We start from the raw sequence: 5,404 nt of genomic DNA, 5'->3' as shown, positions 1-5,404 counted from the left end.
ACCTTCTCTGCAGTGGCCCTTTAATGAGCATTCATATGACATACAAATACTTTCACACTCTGTGACCATTCTGAGTGATCTTTCATTGTCACCAATCTTCCAATTGCATTCTTTCAAAGTCCCTGGCCATACAGCCAAATCATTGAGAAGTGATAACAAATTAGTAAAGATTTGTACCTCTGGACATCTTTTATTCCAGACTAAGTAAACAGTAAAACATACAGCATGAAGCTTTGCCAACTGGGAAAATTCCCTTCACCCCTATCTTTCAGGGTAACATCTGAGTGGGGCTTTAATGCTACAGCTGTCCACTTCCAGAATATCATGCAGAAATTTCTATAAAATAGATCTGATATTTTCTTCTCAGTCAATTGGTCTATATTAAGCCATAGATGTAAATAGAGTGAGAAGATTCAATATAGTAGGTATCAGTCTGAGTCACCTGCTTATGCAACTTACCTGCATTTTCCAGGCCTACTTCAGCCTTACCTGTTATATATCATTTCCATCTGATGATAAATTTCTGCTGTGCCGTATGTCATCCTGATGGAATCGTGGAACAGAAAAGGAAAATTAGGTAAATACTAAGGTAATCTGAGTTAAGTATGGATTTTAGTTAATAATAATATATCAATATCTGTTCATAATTATATCATAATTAATATATTAATATAAGATATTAAAACAAGGAAACTGCTATGGAATATGTGAGAATTCTCAATGCTGTGTTCACAATTTTACTGTAAATAGAAAATTGTTACAAAAAATGTTTACTAAACAAAAAAGGAAAAAGGAATAGAACATAACAAGCATCCCAGAAATTCCCTTCTGACTTTTCTAACTTCCTTATCCAATCAACCCAGAGATTATTACTCTTCTGATTTTAATCTCATTGTTTTGCCTGTTTTGAACTTTATAATAGTGGAATCACACAGCATCACACAGCGTGTATTCTCTATCTGACCTATTTTGTTCAAATTATGTTTGCAAGATTCCCTTGTTACATTTTTTATCTTGAATTTTTGTGTGAGATTCATTTATGTTGTTGCTTTTTTATTTTCATTGATATATAGCATTTCATTGTATATACAACGATTTATTTTGTCATTATACTATTTTAAGAGATTTATGTTTTTTCCATATTTAAGCTAATGCTACTGATAAAATGCTACTATGAACAATGTTGTATGTGAATTTTGGTACACATTCTTATTAGTTGTATAGGTAGAAGTGGAACTGGTGGTTCATAGAATATGCATATGCCTAGATTTGGCAGATGCCTCCAGTCTTTTCAAAAGTGCTAATACAAAATTCCATTTCCGCCTAGGTTATAGAAGCTGGGAAAAGCATTGCTCCCACCTTAACACCAAGAGTAATAAGATCAAGTCCAAAATTCTAATATTTCTTGATACAATCAGTAACCTGAGGCCACAAAGAGAGACAAGATATGTGTACCAGCTCATCTGCATCAGAGCATAGGAGAAAGAAGCACTAGTGGCCATACAAACAGGTAAGATAATCATTTAACTTTTAACAAATTCCAAAGGCCGAGCATGCCTGGGAGGCATCCCAGGATGCCTAGGAGCCCTAGACACCAGAGAACTTTGGACTCACTCATGAACTCTTTTCCTTGAACCTCTACTAGGTTTTTTGTCAGAAAGGTTGATTCCATAACAAAGAGTCCACCTTGGTGGTACAGACATGTAAGAAGGTGTTGGATGTCATTGCACAAAAACCAAGATGACCAAATACTCTCTTCAAAATCTTACTTCACGTGAAGCAAAATACTTAAGTCACCAGGGACAAGATAAGCTAATTTTGTTACCTACGGAGATAGGTAAACGCAAATTACGCTTGGAAATTGATAGAAGTCCCTCCCAACTTCCCCCTGCCCCCTCAAAAAAAAGCAAAACAGAAACTCCATGGGAGAGTGGCAGAAACAGTTCTGAGCTAAAGAGGTCTAGCAATACAATTATAACTCTACTGTGACTAAGGAAGGGGCAGAAAACTGTCTCTGCCACCAAAACAAGAGAGATTGGCTCCCACGGAGAGGAGAAGCAGGAAACGAACACAGAGGAAACATTGTCTTTGAGATCTAGCCACACAGATTCTGTCTAAAACTGAGGTTGGGCGGTGATATCCACAAACTTTCCTCAATCATTAGACCAATAAACGCGAAGCTTCCACCTTAAGAAAATAAACGAACAACTGAATGCACATAAGCAGTAGAAAAATAATAATCAAGATAGGAAATCAATGGTATTGAAAGAGAAAAGCAATACAGAAAGATCAATACAATTTTTTGAAATTATTGATAAAATTGATATGATAAACCTTTTGTATGTGTGAAAGTGAGAGAAGACACAATTTAGTAATACGAGGAATAAAAAGGCACTCAATACAGATCATATAGAATTTTAGAAGAGAAAAGAAGAATACTACTGAGCTACATAACTTCAAAAATGTTCTGGTAAGTCCAAAAGAGAACACATATTGGATGGATTTATTTATGTGAAATATCCAGAAAAGGCAAATCTGTAGAAACAGAAATTAGTATTTCCCTGGGTCTGGGGATGGGAATGGGGATTGACTGCAAATGGGCATGAGGAATCTTTTTGGGATTATGGAAATGTTCTAAAATTGAACTTAGATGATTGTATGATTCTATAAATTTACTAAAAATCATTGAATTACACACTTGAAACAGGTGAAATTTGAGGTAGGTAAATTCTTTATCAATAAAGCTCTTAAAAGCATAATAAAGGCCTCAGATAGTTTAATTTAGCCCAACAAACTTGGTAACTGATGAAAAAATAGACAAATCCTTTGAAAGATATGAACTACCAATGCTCATTCAGGAAAGAATAGATAATCAAAATGGTTATAAATTTACTAATTAAAGATAAAGAAGAAAAATAATATAATATCAATAGATGCAGGAAAAGTAGTTGACAAAATTCAGCACCAATTCGTGATAAAATTCCTAGCAAATTAAGAACTAAAAAGAACTTTGTTTACTCAGAAAAGTTTATATATCAAAAATCTACAGTTCACATTATATATAATACTGAAATGCACTATGCTTTCCTTTTAAGATTAGGACAAGACAAGAATATGCACTCTCTCTACTTATATTTAACATTGTTTTTTGATTTGCGAATGTTGAACCAGCCTTGCATCCCAGGGATGAAGCCCACTTGATCATGGTGGATAAGCTTTTTGATGTGTTGCTGAATCCGGTTTGCCAGTATTTTATTGAGGATTTTTGCATCGATGTTCATCAGGGATATTGGTCTAAAATTCTCTTTTTTTGTTGTGTCTCTGCCAGGCTTTGGTATCAGGATGATGTTGGCCTCATAAAATGAGTTAGGGAGGATTCCCTCTTTTTCTATTGATTGGAATAGTTTCAGAAGGAATGGTACCAACTCCTCCTTGTACCTCTGGTAGAATTCAGCTGTGAATCAATCTGGTCCTGGACTTTTTTTGGTTGGTAGGCTATTAATTATTGCCTCAATTTCAGAGCCTGCTATTGGTCTATTCAGGGATTCAACTTCTTCCTGGTTTAGTCTTGGAAGAGTGTAAGTGTCCAGAAAATTATCCATTTCTTCTAGATTTTCCAGTTTATTTGCGTAGAGGTGTTTATAGTATTCTCTGATGGTAGTTTGTATTTCTGTGGGGTCGGTGGTGATATCCCCTTTATCATTTTTTATTGCATCGATTTGATTCTTCTCTCTTTTCTTCTTTATTAGTCTTGCTAGTGGTCTGTCAATTTTGTTGATCTTTTCAAAAAACCAACTCCTGGATTCATTGATTTTTGGAGGGTTTTTTGTGTCTCTATCTCCTTCAGTTCTGCTCTGATCTTAGTTATTTCTTGCCTTCTGCTAGCTTTCGAATGTGTTTGCTCTTGCTTCTCTAGTTCTTTTAATTGTGATGTTAGAGTGTCAATTTTAGATCTTTCCTGCTTTCTCTTGTGGGCATTTAGTGCTATAAATTTCCCTCTACACACTGCTTTAAATGTGTCCCAGAGATTCTGGTATGTTGTATCTTTGTTCTCATTGGTTTCAAAGAACATCTTTATTTCTGCCTTCATTTCGTTATGTACCCAGTAGTCATTCAGGAGCAGGTTGTTCAGTTTCCATGTAGTTGAGCGGTTTTGATTGAGTTTCTTAGTCCTGAGTTCTAGTTTGATTGCACTGTGGTCTGAGAGACAGTTTGTTATAAATTCTGTTCTTGTACATTTGCTGAGGAGTGCTTTACTTCCAATTACGTGGTCAATTTTGGAGTAAGTACGATGTGGTGCTGAGAAGAATGTATATTCTGTTGATTTGGGGTGGAGAGTTCTATAGATGTCAATAAACATAATCCAGCATATAAACAGAACCAAAGACAAGAACCACATGATTATCTCAATAGATGCAGAAAAGGCTTTTGACAAAATTCAACAGCCCTTCATGCTAAAAACGCTCAATAAATTCGATATCGATGGAACGTACCTCAAAATAATAAGAGCTATTTATGACAAACCCACAGCCAATATCATACTGAATGGGCAAAAACTGGAAAAATTCCCTTTGAAAACTGGCACAAGACAGGGATGCCCTCTCTCACCACTCCTATTCAACATAGTGTTGGAAGTTCTGGATAGGGCAATAAGGCAAGAGAAAGAAATCAAGGGTATTCAGTTAGGAAAAGAAGAAGTCAAATTGTCCCTGTTTGCAGATGACATGATTGTATATTTAGAAAACCCCATTGTCTCAGCCCAAAATCTCCTTAAGCTGATAAGCAACTTCAGCAAAGTCTCAGGATACAAAATTAATGTGCAAAAATCACAAGCATTCTTATACACCAGTAACAGACAAACAGAGAGCCAAATCATGAATGAACTTCCATTCACAATTGCTTCAAAGAGAATAAAATACCTAGGAATCCAACTTACAAGGGATGTAAAGGACCTCTTCAAGGAGAACTACAAACCACTGCTCAGTGAAATAAAAGAGGACACAAACAAATGGAAGAACATACCATGCTCATGGATAGGAAGAATCAATATCGTGAAAATGGCCATACTGCCCAAGGTTATTTATAGATTCAATGCCATCCCCATCAAGCTACCAATGAGTTTCTTCACAGAATTGGAAAAAACTGCTTTAAAGTTCATATGGAACCAAAAAAGAGCCCGCATCTCCAAGACAATCCTAAGTCAAAAGAACAAAGCTGGAGGCATCATACTACCTGACTTCAAACTATACTACAAGGCTACAGTAACCAAAACAGCATGGTACTGGTACCAAAACAGAGATATAGACCAATGGAACAGAACAGAGTCTTCAGAAATAATACCACACATCTACAGCCATCTGATCTTTGACAAACCTGAGAGAAACAAGAAATGGGGAAAGGATTC

This window comes from Macaca mulatta, chromosome X, assembly GCF_049350105.2.
Source record: "Macaca mulatta isolate MMU2019108-1 chromosome X, T2T-MMU8v2.0, whole genome shotgun sequence".
NCBI lineage: Eukaryota > Metazoa > Chordata > Mammalia > Primates > Cercopithecidae > Macaca > Macaca mulatta.
This window is presented reverse-complemented; position numbering follows the sequence as displayed.